We start from the raw sequence: 16,766 nt of genomic DNA on the forward strand, positions 1-16,766 counted from the left end.
ACCTTCCGTACTGCAGCACCTCGTAAGAGGCTACCATCTTTCCCAGAAGGCGAATGCACAGGTGCACCGAAATCCGGGTTGGCCTTAGGACGTCCCTTACCATTGACTGAATCACCAATGCCTTTTCCAGAGGAAGGAATACCTTCTGTATCTCCATAGCCAGGATCATCCCCAAGAACGGAAGCCTCCGTGTTGGTTCCAGGTGAGATTTTGGCAGGTCCAGAATCCACCCGTGATCCTGGAGTAGACATGTGGAGAGGGCAATGCTGTGTAAAAACCTCTCCCTGGACGGTGCTTTTATCAGCTGATCATCCAGGTACGGTATTATGTTCACTCCCTGCTTGCGGAGGAGAAACATCATCTCCGCCATTACTTTGGTAAACACCCTCGGTGCCATGGAGAGTCCAAAGGGTAGGGCCCGAAACTGGCAGTGACAGTCCTGCAACGCAAACCTTAGATAAGCCTGATGAGGCGGCAAAATCGGAATAAGAAGGTATGCATCCTTGATATCCAGAGACACTAGGAATTCTCCCTCCTCCAGACCTGAGATCACCACTCTCAGCGACTCCCTCTTGAATTTGAACACCTGTAAATACGGGTTCAGTGACTTGAGGTTTAAAATGGGCCTCACCGAACCGATCGATGTCGGTACCACAAACAGGTTGGAATGGAAACCTTGGTTTTGTAGTTGAAGTGGAACTGGAACAATGGCGTATATTTACAAAGCTCCCGATTTTGACCGATTTGGTGTTTTTTGTTCAAAGTGTCATCTCGGGAATTTACTAAACTCAAATCTCGGCAGTGATGAGAGCATTTGTATTTTTTTTACGGCTGTGTTGTAAAAATATGAATGAATACACCATCGGTCAAACGCGGCTGTTTTGGTATAGAACTTGGTCATTTACTATGCATTCGTATTTGAAATCTCTACCGTGAAAGAGCATTTGCGGTCGTAAAAAAATACAATTCGTAAAAAAACACGGGATAAAAGTAGACCTGCTTTTGAGAAGCGTGTTTACATGTGTTCCGACTTCATCATTAATCACACCTGCATTTTTGGCCCTTTAAAAGGTGGGCCAGCACATTTGGCAAATCAATCACTCTGAAATGACTGCTGCCGTGTGTAGCAGTGAATTTGGTTTTGCTGTGGGATTCCTGAGACTGCTCCATGAGGCTACAAGAAACCAGGGCCAGGAAACTGAACATGGTCAGCAGGATGTACAAGTGCCGCGGAGGCTGCGCAGGCCTCGGTTTTTTAGGGGGCGTTTGAACTTAAACGCATTGGCCGATGACCATACCATACAGATGTTCAAGCTAAATAGGACCAACATTTTCCGTCTGTATGACCTAGTCAATCTGGACCTAGACCCTGAGACAGCACGCTCTCGCTCTGTCTCAGGCCTGCACAAACTCCTGGCTGTGTTGCACTTTATGGCTACTGGCAGCTTTCAGGCTGTGACAGGCGATGTAATAGGAATCTCACAGCCCACCTTTTCAAAATATTTAAATCAGGTGAGGCAAACCATACATACTCCTCTATGCCCCATTTCTGTATTGTGTAATGTGAATTTATAACAGTATATTTGAACAAAGTGCTTAAGACACTCACCTTATATTTTTGACTGTACACTCAGGTTTTGGATGCATTTGAAACCCACATAGATGCCTCTATCTGCTTCCCTACCCAGGAGTCTCAGTGGCATGCAGTCAAGGTAGCTTTCTATGAGCTTGCTGGCATGCCAAATGTGCTGGGTGCCATAGATTGCACACACGTTGAGCTGAGACCACCTAGGGGCAGGCAATATATTTAAATAAATAGACATTTTGGGCAATCAACTAATGTCCAGGTGGTTTGTGATGCAAATCTCAAAATTATGAGTGTTGTTGCAGGTTACCCTGGCGGCTGCCATGACTCCTTCATCCTCAGTCAGTCATCCCTCTTTGATAAATTTGAGGCTGGAGAAATGCCGGATGGCTGGCTGCTGGGTATGTACCAAGTATTTGTGTTAAATTTTTTGTTTACCTCAACCTGCACATTATGTTTGCACTGTGTTTGTGCATCAATATTTTTCAATTTTGCCAATCTGTTTTTCAGGTGATGGGGGTTATGGCTGCTACTCTTGGCTTCTGACTCCATTGTCCGCTCCTGATTCCCCTGCTGAACACAATTACAATCATGCACATAAGTCTACGCGGAATGTGATAGAACGATGTTTTGGTGTACTGAAATCAAGGTTTCGGTGTCTGGATAAGTCTGCCGGGCTTTTGTTGTATAGTCCCTTAAAGGTGACTAGGATTGTGTTCTGCTGCTGTTTTCTTCATAACGTGTTTGCAGCAACATCTGCCACATGATGATGATGATGATGAAGAAAACAGTCAGCAAGCAGAGGCGTTAGAAACATCTGGCGACACTGTGAGTACAGATATAGGGAGGCAGGTAAGGCAAGATCTGATTTTGGCACATTTTAGTGGTAAGTAAATTTGCCTGTCTGCTTTGTATATGAACAATTAAGGCACACCAATGTATTTTCTGTAGTAATGTGGCTCTTGCTCCCTCTTGAGCTAGTCAGCTGAGTGTTGTTTATTTGCTTGATATGTGTTTATGTCTAACTGTTGGGTATCAGTTACTTAGCTATTTGTATAGCGTTTTTGGTTAGTAATTATGTGTTTATAATGTTAAAAGTTTCTTTTTCACATTCAAAGGTAATTTTTGCCATAATACTACATAATAATTTAGTATGCACTAACAACCATTATTGTTTAGCCTATTGTTTGTATTTGTTGTGTGTCGACTTTCTTCTAAAGCTGTGTTTGAAATATGTTACCTCATTATCACAACATAATGGACATTGAGTAATGTGTGCCAATTAGCCAAACATACATTGACTAACACCAACCTTACAAAATTGTTTACACATAATTATGGCTGTGATGTGGTAAACGTTCATGTTAGTAATGATGCTAGAATATTCCCAACACATGTGAGTGTTAACTCTAAGAATTTTCCTCTTACACGGACAGTTTTTTGCACATAACACATTGCACATCAATCAGTTTTAACATTTATTACTGTACAACATGTGTTTTCATTACAAATAACTGCTATTGTGTAGACCTAGTATTGTCAACAATGTGTCTCCAGCTGCAGGGTGGCCTATTTCTTAGGCTGTTCTTTGGTGGCTGACGTGGGTTTGGTTTGGGCAGTGGAGCGGGTTTGGCTTGATCTTCGAACTGGTGATGAAATTGGGGTCTGTGTAGGTGTGTTGGTGTTGTGCCAACAAATTAATATTTTGACTGAGGTTAGCCAGGGTTGCCGTAAGTTGTGTTGTGGCTGTTGTGTTGTTGTCTATGATGCGAGACATGGTTTCTGATATAATTTGATTACTTTGAATTAACTGAATGAGGGCCTGTTGATGGCGGTGTTGCTCATCCATTATGCGCTGACAGGTAAAAATAAGTTGCCTGTTATCTGCTCTCATCTGCTCCATACTGTTTGCGACTCTGCATAGCTGGACATTGAGCCTGCTTGTGTTTCTACACAGTCTCGGGAGTTGATGGGGCAGACAGGCTAGGTATTGGGTGTGTGTGCGTAGGCAATCAATATTCTGTGCCTGTTGTTGGTTCCATGTAACCCAAAATGATGGTTCAGGATGTTGCGGGGGGGGGTTGTTTGGCTCAATTGTGGGTGTGGTGACATTTGAGGTGGCGGGGTACTTTCCTGAGGCGTGCTTGGTTGGTTAACGTCTATTGCTTGCAGATGGAGGGTGTATGTTTCCTGGTCAGATTCCTGCTGGGCTTCCGGGGGCATGATGTCTGGTTCTGTATGGGGTTTAAGGGGACAACATTTGAGTGTATTCGAAAATTATGCTGGTTTTCATATTTAGTTTAACTTTCTAGACTTGTTTGTCAAACATTTTTCTAAAGCAAATTAGGTTGTTCACCAAGACTCGTATACACAATCAAAAAGGCCAATTATGTTGGTTTTTATGTTGAAAAAAATGACTTCAATACAAAAGTGGACACATGTTTGACAAATACCACACTTACGAAACAAACACACAGAGGTACAAAGTTTACACCATGAAAAAAAGTGATTTGTCATCCGCCATATCATACTTGCATTAAAATATCAAACAGTAAATGACAATATGAATTCTATCACCATTGTGAAAGGGTGTGAATCTACCTGAAGCTCAATATTTTACTATTCAAATAAATAATGACAACACAATACTACTGTAAGGTGCAAGAGAACACTCTAAATTGCCAAAACTTTTTTAGTGGTTTTTTGTTTTTAACAATTTGCAAGCCATGTGCTTGCTGCTGTGGATAAGTACTAGGATTATTTCATTTTTTGGCTGATGTGTAATTTGTGTTTTGTGTTTACTCACCAGACAGCTGAGGGGAATGTGGTCCCGGTGATTGAGTACTCTCCAAAATGTGTTCTGGTGGCTGAGGCAACACAGTTGAAATACGACGTGGGGGTGTGCTTAATGCTGGTGTTGGTGCGACATCAGGATGACGTCTCTTGCTAGGCCTGCTCGTGTGGCTGCCAGACCCCTGTGAAGGACGTCTTTGTGGACTGTGATGCGATGTTGAAGTTCCTATGGATTAATGGAAACATTAGATTTTTTTGCTTTTTTGTGGTGGCCACATTAACAGGTGTCATTTTTGCGTTACCTGTATCGCCAGCATCCACAGCTCTTGACAGTGTTACTTGTGTTCTGGAAGTGGTGACTTGCTTTCGTACTGTAAAAATGATACATTGGTGTTTATGACCTTTAATTACAATGTGTACTTTTGTAAGCAGCAACATTTAGTGATGTGGACATGGACATATGATTACCATTATGGGTACAGTTTGTATCAATAAATTTAGAAACAATGGCTTGCTGAATTTTTTGTAAACAGGCTAATGAGGTTCCATTTCCAAAGACAAAAACATAGCCAAGTAGTCTAATTTTCCATGGCCAACAGCTGAATATACACACATGTATTACCATATATTTTAAATTATTATATTAATGAGTAAATTTGAAAATAAAATTTAAAAATCTGGAAAATTAGAAAATGAAAGAAAAAAAAACATACAATACTTAGCCATCTACACTAACATATATTGGCCACAAAGACAAGTAAACTAGAGCAGACATAAAACAAAAAAAAACAAAAAAAACCCATTACTACCTAACACCTCACTATACAAACACAAAATATTTTAAAAACAAACACAAATATATAATCAATTTAGAACATAAAAATATATTAAGAATACGATATCATTTAAAAAGAAAAATTATACATAAACACATATGGAAATATAACAGATTGGTAAAAAAAACCTCACCATCAGGCCTAGGACGATCCGAATCCCGCACATTAGTCGCACCAACAACTTCATGCGGAATAAGGGTCCGCACAGGTTCCTCCCACTCCCGATAAGACGCTATAAAGGGATGGCCACCCCCTGTTTGCCTGGCTGACTTAGCCTCCTTGACACGGCGCTTGATGTCGTATAATTTCTTCCGACAAGTGTCCTCGGTCCTCTTCACCACACCCTCACTGTTTACTGCCGCTACTACCTTCCCCCACAGAACAGTTTTCCTGCGCGAAGGCACCTTGGCCGCATCACGGCCAAACAGCTGGCGATGATGGCGCATCAACTCATGCACCAAAGCCAAATTTTCCGCAAAGCTAAATTTAACATTTCTGCCCGTCTTGGTAGTGGTGCGTGGCTGCGGAGCAACACCACCATCACTGTCACTATCACTTGAGGCCACAGCAGCAACCTCACCCTCCTCCACCTCACTAACCTCCTCCCCCTCACTCACCTCCTCCACCTCACTCACCTCCTCCACCTCACTCACCTCCTCCCTCTCACTCACCTCTGACTGGGACATAATAATGACAAACAACAAATAACACTAATAAAAAAAACACAAAACACACTCCTCCACTACCACTGCACACCAACCACACACACACACACACACACACACACACACACACACACACACACACACACACACACACACTCACAAACAATGACAATAGACTGAAAGTAAAATGCACAAACACTAAAAATGAAACAAACTTTAAAGAGACTACACAACAATTACCACAAGACTACTTACACACACAATACAGCACTCAACAATCGCAAGAAACCTCCAAAACCGACCAACAAATCACCAACTCCAAAACACCAACTTCCTCTCACCTCTCCACTAGCTAAACCCACGAGGTGCGGCTGGTTGGGGGCGTTTTTATACTAATGAGCACAGACACTCCTCCATGACAAACACAACCAATCACGGACGAGTGACGAAAACGAAAGTAAGAAAATAACGCGGCCGGGAAGGGTCAAAAGCACTGCCGTGGAAATTAAAGATACGAATTCGTAAAAGCCCAACAAAATACGGCCGCAAAAACAAGAGTCGGCCGTGATCACATAAAATATATTACGAATGACATTGACATCGGAAAATACGAAAACACAAATTACGAACGCTTAGTAAATGAGTCGTAAAAAAAACAAAAAGCTGCAAATTCACACTACCGATGTCAGTCGTGTTTCAACTTCAAACAAATTCTGAACATTACGAATCTTAGTAAATATACCCCAATGACTTGAGTCTGTACCAGTTTTTGAACTGCTGCTTGTAAGGTTATACTTGCTTCCGGTGAAGCTGGCAAGCCTGATTTGAAGAATCTGTGAGGTAGGAGTTCCTGAAACTCCAGTCTGTAGCCCTGGACGATAAGATCTTTTACCCATGAATCCAGGCATGATGTGGTGCATACGTGACTGAAATATCGTAAACTGGCTCCCACCTGCCAGTTGACCAGGCAGTGCTGTCCACCGTCATGCTGAAGGTTTTGCGGAAGCAGAACCTGAGGTCTGATCCTGTGAGCCTGAATTTGCAGGTTTTCTGGGCTTACCTCTATTGCCTTTGTAGACAGTAGAAGAACCTTCAGACTTACCTTTATCTCCAAACAGGGCTTCACCTGTGAAAGGTAGGCTTTCCACGCCTTTCCTGGAATCCGTATCCACAGTCCACCGGCGTAGCCACAAGCCCCTGTCATGGCAGTGGTGCGTACATTGAGCTGTCCAATCTCCTTTATGGCCTCCGCCATAAAGTTAGCAGAATCCTGTATATGCTGTAGGAGTAAAATAATCTCCCCCCTGGACAAGGAATCTAACCCGTCAATTAGATTACCAGACCATTTTGCAATGGCCCTAGTGATCCATGCACAAGCTATAGTGGGTCTATGGGCCACTTCCGCCGCTGTGTACAGAGATTTGAGAGTGGTCTTAATCTTGCGGTCTGCAGCATCCTTCAATGAAGCTGCCCCAGGAACAGGTAAAACTATCTTACATGACAGCCTGGAAACCGATGCGTCAACTATCGGTGGGTTTTCCCATTTTTTCCTATCGTCCTGAGGAAATGGGAAGGATGTAATTAACCGTTTCGGAATCTGAAACTTCCTGTCAGGGTTAACCCAAGTTGCTTCAAAGAGGGAATTTAATTCCTTAGAAGCAGGGAAAGTAGCAGAGGATTTCTTTTTCACATTAAAAAAAGGATTCCACCTCATCCTCTGACACTTTGTAAGGAATGTGCAAGACCTCTCTTATAGCTTCAATCAGGGCCTGTATTCCCTGTGCTAATTCTGCATCCCCTTCCCCCACTAAGTCCACCTCTCCCTCCTCTGGGTCTGATACATCATCATCGGTATCAGCCTGCATGATTTGGGCTAGAGTACACTTCTGTGGACAAATAGCAGGGGTCTGAGACGCTGGGATGACCACTGAATCTCTATTCATCAGGTCATCAACAGATTGCCTTAAATATTGCATCTCCTTTTCATTTTGGGACAATTTGTTTGAAATACTTGAAATACTTGAAATCATCCCCTGTAATGAATCTAACCAAACAGGTTCAGATCCACTTGCCTGAGAATGTGTACTATCCTGAGTACACGGCAGTGATCCCCCAGATTGAAAAAAGCACTCTGCTGTGCATGATACACACTCCTTTGACATGATAAATGTAAAAGAACACACACAGAGTGAGGAATAGGTTAAAAGCACAGTTAACCTACATAGAGCCCTTCTAGGGAGACACAGATTATCGAAGCCAGCAACACAGCGCTCCTATAGCTAAAGTATAGACTTAGCTGGGTCGCAAACTAAGTACCCTTAATAGGGCTTAGTACACCAAATTATTGCTCCCCCCCCCCTTTGCTATGGCCCCCTGGTACCGCTGAGGTGCTCTGGAGGCTGTGTGGAGGAGCTGCGCTTTCCTGTCAGGCTGCCTGTGTAAGCTGCAGAAGGGAAATGGTGCTGGTGAGCCGCTGGATCTGCTCATACTGAAGGCCCCACCCCCATAATGGCGCGGTCTTCCCGCTTTTTATACTGGCTGAGGTGCATAATAAGGGTTACAGTGGGTTAAAAAAAACCTGTAATATGTGCCAGTTGTGGGTAATAGTAGTGGCTCCAGCCACCCCTCACAGAGGTCACACAGTGCATCTGAAGACTGGAGCGCAGCGTGCATGCAGCGCTGTACTCCTACCCTTATGCTGCCATTACAGCCGACGACCCGCTAACCGGGACGCCGGCCACCTACTCACCACTCTTCAGTCTTCTGGCTCTGTTAGGGGTGGCTGCGTGCTGCGGGTCTGTGCGTTTGCCATGGTGGGGCTTGTGAATAGGACCCTCAGGAGCTCAGTGTCCTGTCAGCGGAGAATGGGACCATTAACCATTGGGAGGTTGGGCCGTTCCACCCCCTAAGTCCCACGAAGCAGGCAGCCTGGTGCCAGCCAGACCTGCCTGAAAACAATAAAATAGAAAATAAATGCATAAAACTCTTCAGGAGCTTCCCAAGCGTGACCGGCTCCTCCGGGCACATTTTCTAAACTGAGTCTGGTAGGAGGGGCATAGAGGGAGGAGCCAGTGCACACTATTGATTTCTTAAAGTGCCCAAGGCTACTAGTGGACCCAAAAATTCCCTATATGGTACTAATGTGGACCCCAGTATCCTCTAGGACAGTGTTTCCCAACCTCGGTCCTCAAGGCACACTAACAGTCCTGGTTTTAGTGCTATCCCTGCTTGAACACAGGTGACTAAATTAGTAGCTCAGTTATTTTGATTTAACCATCTGTGCTGAAGCCTGGATATCACTAAAACCTGCACTGTTGGTGTGCCTTGAGGGCCGCGGTTGGGAATGCCTGCTCTAGGACGTAAGAGAAATTGTTCTTATATGAAAACTTAATTGCTTAGTAGCAATGCCTTACCCTTTAACTTAAGACCCACTAAAATTTTGGTATTTTGAAGAAGTATGTCGTTTGAATTTGTGTAGCTGTCCCGTGCATCACGGATAATCACCCATTTAGGATATTAATGCACACAGGCCAAATACCTAATTAGTTTGTCTGTAGAGCCTTTATATAATACAATAAGAAACTGCATCCCCAAAAGAGAGTGTGTCAAGTCAAAAATATATTTCTTTAAACTTCCATTGGTATTTTGTATTCAGAGAACTTTGTGAGCTTTTGGCCTAATTCAGAGAGGTACACTAATACATTCACAGCTGCAATACTGTATGTAGCGGATGTGCAAAAATATGCTAATGCTGCTGCCACCTGAAAATGTATTGAGATGCCCACCAGCGGCTTTGCAGATCCCAGCAACTGCATATAAACACGCAACAGCGGTCGCAGACCCTTCTATCTGAGGAACCCTATGGTAACGCAGAAAGTGGTCCTGGAGAGGTGTCTACTAGTGCCCTACTTCCCATACTTTATAAAGGGACATTGCTCTCACAAAGAAGCAGCGCGGTCACACAATAGTACCACTAATTCAAATTACACCACACAGTAGCACAGTCTTATTCACATTACACTGTATGTAGTGCCCCTGATTCATATTACACTACATAGTAATGCCCCTTATTCAGGTTACGTCACGCAGCTCACCGCCTGTGTCCCTCCAGCAGCTCCATGCCCTGTATTCCTCCAACAGCTTCCCCAACCTCTTTTGTCCCTCCAGCCCCCTCTTATCCTGTCTTCTAGATGCACAGAGCCTGCTCCTCTTCATGGCTCTTCTTCACTTCAGCAGTGGTGACAGCATGACATCACATATGCCATGCCTGGAAAAGGAAGCCACTGGGACCTGAGGAAGGGATGAGAAAGAAAGGGAACCAGAGTACCAGGAATGGTGGGCTGTAAATGGAAGAGGACCACGGAGCCACCAGGACCTGAGGAAGGGGGAGGTGGCTGCAGCTCATCAGTAACACTGGCGTCGCCTGCATCATGTATTGACGTACAGTAGGTGATGGGGCGGGCTATTCTGTTGGAATTGCTGGGCAGGGCAATGGAGGAGGTGGAACTAGTTCCCACTACCATTACAGGTGGTTTCACCTTGCCCCCCACACACACACTTTAACCACTGATCCTAACACTTTCTGTGCTGTAAACCACCACCTGCTGGCTGAATACTCTTGCTTTATGCTCCTGCATACTAACAACCATTGGCACGCTTCCTGCATTCTACTGTGCAAATTTCCATCAGACTGAATTTGTGCTGTATATATTCTCTGTGGTCATAGAGCTTTATTACAGGAATTTTATTTCAGCCCAGATTTGTCCTGCATGATCCAGATTGCATTTGTTTAAGTTTTTAATATATAATATTTATTTTATATATTAATAAAGTATTACACTTTCACATGTGAGAGGCTTTCTTATAATTTTCAATTTGTGCACTTTTGATATATAGGTATCCAGACCTTTATATGATAAGGGCTGATTTAATAGCTGCTAAATAAAAATAGGCTCAAATTTTTATAGCACATTATTCTATTTGACTTTCTAGTAATATTAACTTGGTACACTATAGACGCCCCCTCACTGTTTGCATTATGTGTGTTTTATTGTAAATCCCGAGCTGACAGGGATTTTCCCAGAGGAGCAGCCAATTGTTTCTTAAAAGACATTTCTGTGTTAAGAGACATTTTGTTTATAAATAGTGTTTTATTAGGCTTCCCATAAGCACAGGATAATGGACGGTTTTGGATTACAACTGTACTACGAATGCATCTTTATTTCAAGCAGCGGGGAATCTGACATGATTTAAAGACACTGGGGCCTGGGGCTGACTAGCAAATTTTAGCCTGACGGGCAAGCAGACAGCACTGGCCCATAGTGAAAAAATAGTGGCTCATCTTACAATTTGGTTACAGGTGCCACATATATAATGACAGTTCCACTTTATGGAGCTGATGCAGAGTGGGATGTATGCCAGTTTGCATAACACATCAGGGTTTAGCACTGACATGCTCAGAACGAAAGTGGATAAATGCTTCCTATGGAGATACGGTATTGTGCATTTTGCACGCATCTCACCTTATGATCAGAAAGAAGGAACGGGGTTGGGACAGGGAGATCTTACGGAAGCAAAATTCATTGCTTTAGATTCATCACATATCTACTGATGGAGATAACTAAGCAGGGCCTGTGCAAGGTTTCAAGGTGCTCTAGGCAAATCTTCACATTACTGTCCATAATTCCCCAATACACTCCTTCCATCCATTTACATAAAACCACACTTATGTGTTTCCAAGTTCTATGACAATGCGGAAAGTCATTTTCTATATGCACATCATCTGTAAATGTATTAAACTTTGTTGCAGAACCAGTTCACCCAATATGCCCATTCACCTTGGCCCCATCAACCTCATTTATCAATTCACCCCCCACTAGCATCCATTAACTTCTCCCATCCAGCAACCATTAACCCATTACACTATAAGAATCCATCAATCAATTCACCCTCCCAGCACTAATTAACATATTCATCAAACTATCAGCACAAATGACCCCCCACCCCACCCATAACCTATTAAACCATTCACTCCCACCACCCATTAACTCCCCTCTCACAGCTCCATTTAACTCACAGCACCTATTAATCCATTCATCTCCAGCACTAATTAACCTCCCCCTCCCAACGCCTATTAATACATTCACTCTAAATACCCATTAACCTCAATCACACACCAAGAAGCCATTCCAAATTTCCCTTACCTGCCTGGCTCCTGCTGCTCAATCAGCGCCTCATTCTTTTTGTACAGCCTGGTAGGTGGAGCTTGCAAAATTGGCTGTATCAGAGGGAAATGGAGGAAAGGGAAGAGGACAGGGCACCTACATTGCGGTCTGCAAGCTTCACCCAACTGATGACACTGGCGGCCAGATCAGCAGGCTGCAGCAGGTATAGATAATAATAGCTGGTGCAGCTGCAGACGTGGCTTTAACCAGCATGTCAGAGAAATCCTTCATTTTAATCATGAGCAGGCTCAGTGGGCTGCCACCTCAGGTCCCGGTGCCCTTAGGCAGCTGCCTAATGAAAGATCTGGCCCTGTATGTATGGAATAATCAATAAATATTCTTAGACCGAAGCATAAATTAGTATGTACGGTAAAATCTAAGGCATCTGTGTATAAATCAGAGTGAAGGCATCTATGTATGAATCAGTGTAAGGTTATCCATTTATGAATCAGTGCGAGTGTGCCTATGCAAGGGTATGGATGGACATTGGAACACGATGGTTTTTAACGATCAATGTTTATTATTTGATGTTAGTGTTTTTACCATTCAATGGCATTTCAATGTTTGCCACCATCGAATGGTAAATATTTGATGGTGTTCCAATGCTTGCTCTTGGTCCCGCCCCTGATGCTATCCCAGTTCCACCACTGGCCGGCCATGCTGTAGAGGTTTTGCGCATGCGCAAACAGGTTTTTTGCGCATGCACAAATAATATGATTTTTTTTCTATCAAAGTCTTTTGATGCGATGGTTAGTTACCATCGCATCGAAAGATTAGATGGCCGAAGCCCAGCCATCATCAGTGGAGTGAGATAAAGTACCAGCCAATCAGCTCCTGACTGTCATGTTACAGGCTGTGTTTAAAAAATGACAGGAGCGGGTTGGTTGGAAACAAAAATGTAGCTTTTTGGCCACAACTGTATGTGTTTCACAAACCTAACACAGGGGGTTATTCATGTTGGTTAGCAACCAAAAAAGTTAGCAACTGGGCAAAACCATGTTGCAGAGCAGGTGGGGCAGATGTAACATGTGCTGAGAGATTTATATTTGCGTGGTTTATATTGTTTCTGTGCAGGGTAAATACTGGCTGCTTTATTTTTACACTGCAATTTAGATTTCAGTTTGAACACACTCCACCCAAAGCTGGTGAAGGATGGGCTGAGGTGTGTGACAGCTGAAGTGAACATATTAGGGGGCCAACCACTGCTGGGGTTTCTATTAGTGATGAGCGGGTTCGGTTTCTCGGAAACCGAACCCCCCCGAACTTCACCTTGTTTACACGGGTCCGAGGCAGGTGCGAACCTTCCCGCCTTGCTCGGCTAACCCGAGCGCGCCCGAACGTCATCATCCCGCTGTCGGATTCTCGCGAGATTCGGATTCTATATAAGCAGCCGCGCGTCGCCGCCATTTTCACTCGTGCATTGGAGATGATAGGGAGAGGACGTGGCTGGCGTCCTCTCCGTTTATTGTAGAAGACAGAACTTGATTCATTGGTTGTTTATTGCTTAATTGTGGGGAGGATTGGGGAGCAGCTGTTAGGAGTACAGTGCAGAGTTTTGCTGATAAGTGACCACCAGTTTTTATCCGTTCTCTGCCTGAAAAAAATGCTCCATACCATATCTGTGCTCAGTGTGCTGCATAATATATCTGTGCTGAGTGCTCACACTGCTTAATTGTGGGGACTGGGGAGCAGCTATAGCAGGAGTACAGTGCAGAGTTTTGCTGACAGTGACCACAAGTATACGTTGTCTGCCTGAAAAACACTCCATATCTGTGCTCAGTGTGCTGCTTTATTGTGGGTACTGGGAGTGGGGACCACCAGTATAATTAATATTATATAGGAGGAGTACAGTGCAGAGTGCACTGCTGTACCTACCTCTGTGTTGTCATCCATTAAGTATACTATCCATCTACATTCTATACCTGTGGTGCATTTTAGTTTTGCAGTTTGCTGACAGTGTCCACCAGTATACTATATATAGCAGTACGGTAGGCCACTGCTGTACCTGCCTCTGTGTCGTCACTCGTCATACATTAAGTATACTATCCATCTACATTCTATACCTGTGGTGCATTTTAGTTTTGCAGTTTGCTGACACAGTGACCACCAGTATACTATATATAGCAGTACGGTAGGCCACTGCTGTACCTACCTCTGTGTCGTCACTCGTCATCCATTAAGTATACTATCCATCTACATTCTATACCTGTGGTGCATTTTAGTTTTGCAGTTTGCTGACAGTGTCCACCAGTATACTTATATATAGCAGTACGGTAGGCCACTGCCGTACCTACCTCTGTGTCGTCACTCGTCATCCATTAAGTATACTATCCATCTACATTCTATACCTGTGGTGCATTTTAGACAGTTTTGCAGTTTGCTGACAGTGTCCACCAGTATACTATATATACTTATAGCAGTACGGTAGGCCACTGCTGTACCTACCTCTGTGTCGTCACTCGTCATCCATTAAGTATACTATCCATCTACATTCTATACCTGTGGTGCATTTTAGACAGTTTTACAGTTTGCTGACAGTGTCCACCAGTTTATTATATATATACTTATAGCAGTACGGTAGGCCACTGCTGTACCTACCTCTGTGTCGTCACTCGCCATCCATTAAGTATACTATCCATCTACATTCTATACCTGTGGTGCATTTTAGACAGTTTTGCAGTTTGCTGACAGTGTCCACCAGTTTATTATATATATACTTATAGCAGTACGGTAGGCCACTGCTGTACCTACCTCTGTGTCGTCACTCGTCATCCATTAAGTATACTATCCATCTACATTCTATACCTGTGGTGCATTTTAGACAGTTTTGCAGTTTGCTGACAGTGTCCACCAGTATACTATATATATACTTATAGCAGTACGGTAGGCCACTGCTGTACCTACCTCTGTGTCGTCACTCGTCATCCATTAAGTATACTATCCATCTACATTCTATACCTGTGGTGCATTTTAGACAGTTTTACAGTTTGCTGACAGTGTCCACCAGTTTATTATATATATACTTATAGCAGTACGGTAGGCCACTGTTGTACCTACCTCTGTGTCGTCACTCGTCATCCATTAAGTATACTATCCATCTACATTCTATACCTGTGGTGCATTTTAGACAGTTTTGCAGTTTGCTGACAGTGTCCACCAGTATACTATATATATACTTATAGCAGTACGGTAGGCCACTGCTGTACCTCTGTGTCGTCACTCGTCATCCATTAAGTATACTATCCATCTACATTCTATACCTGTGGTGCATTTTAGACAGTTTTACAGTTTGCTGACAGTGTCCACCAGTTTATTATATATATACTTATAGCAGTACGGTAGGCCACTGCTGTACCTACCTCTGTGTCATCACTCGTCATCCATTAAGTATACTATCCATCTACATTCTATACCTGTGGTGCATTTTAGACAGTTTTGCACAGTAAATATAGTAGTAGGCCATTGCTATTGATACTGGCATAAAATTCCACACATTAAAAAATGGAGAACAAAAATGTGGAGGTTAAAGGGAAAGATCAAGATCCACTTCCACCTCGTGCTGAAGCTGCTGCCACTAGTCATGGCCGAGACGATGAAATGCCATCAACGTCGTCTGCCAAGGCCGATGCCCAATGTCATAGTAGAGAGCATGTAAAATCCAAAACACAAAAGTTCAGTAAAATGACCCAAAAATCAAAATTCATGGCTAGTGGTTCAGCTTCACATGAGGATGGAAGCACTCATCCTCTCGCTAGAAAAAAGAAAAGACTTAAGCTGGCAAAAGCACAGCAAAGAACTGTGCGTTCTTCAAAATCACAAATCCCCACAGAGAGTCCAATTGTGTCGGTTGCGATGCCTGACCTTCCCAACACTGGACGGGAAGAGCTTGCGCCTCCCACCATTTGCACGCCCCCTGCAAGTGCTGTAAGGAGCACCCACAGTCCAGTTCCTGATAGTCAAATTGAAGATGTCACTGTTGAAGTACACCAGGATGAGGATATGGGTGTTGCTGGCGCTGGGGAGGAAATTGACAAGGAGGATCTGATGGTGAGGTGGTTTGTTTAAGTCAGGCACCACGGGAGACACCTGTTGTCCGTGGGAGGAATATGGCTATTGACATGTCTGGTCAAAATACCAAAAAATTCAGCTCTTCGGTGTGGAATTATTTCAACACAAATGCGGACAACAGGTGTCAAGCCGTGTGTTGCCTTTGTCAAGCTGTAATAAGTAGGGGTAAGGACGTTAACCACCTCGGAACATCCACCCTTATACGTCACCTGCAGCGCATTCATCATAAGTCAGTGACAAGTTCAAAAACTTTGGGTGACAGCGGTAGCAGTCCACTGACCACTAAATCCTTTCCTCTTGTAACCAAGCTCCTGCAAACCACACCACCAACTCCCTCAGTGTCAATTTCCTCCTTACCGAGGAAAGCCAATAGTCCTGCAGGCCATGTCACTGTCAAGTCTGACGAGTCCTCTCCTGCCTGGGATTCCTCCGATGCATTCTTGAGTGTAACGCCTACTGCTGCTGGCGCTGCTGTTGTTGCTGCTGGGAGTCGATCGTCATCCAAGAGGGGAAGTCGGAAGACCACTTGTACTACTTCCAGTAAGCAATTGACTGTCCAACAGTCCTTTGCGAGGAAGATGAAATATCACAGCAG

At 43.8% G+C, this 16,766-nt stretch overlaps 1 protein-coding gene and 1 long non-coding RNA gene across 4 annotated transcripts in view; both read right to left on the reverse strand.

Moving 5' to 3' along the window:
- Window positions 1–16,766, reverse strand: part of CFAP299 (cilia and flagella associated protein 299) — a 1,086,689-nt gene that overhangs the window by 151,682 nt on the left and 918,241 nt on the right. The window lies entirely within an intron of this gene.
- LOC134956196 (uncharacterized) lies at window positions 3,572–4,750 on the reverse strand. Its single transcript, XR_010185997.1, has 3 exons — window positions 4,681–4,750; window positions 4,392–4,604; window positions 3,572–3,819 (listed from the first exon to the last, which is right to left on the reverse strand). It is a non-coding gene; the product is annotated as an uncharacterized LOC134956196 (long non-coding RNA).

The sequence above is a fragment of the Pseudophryne corroboree genome, chromosome 1 (assembly GCF_028390025.1).
Source record: "Pseudophryne corroboree isolate aPseCor3 chromosome 1, aPseCor3.hap2, whole genome shotgun sequence".
Taxonomy (NCBI): domain Eukaryota; kingdom Metazoa; phylum Chordata; class Amphibia; order Anura; family Myobatrachidae; genus Pseudophryne; species Pseudophryne corroboree.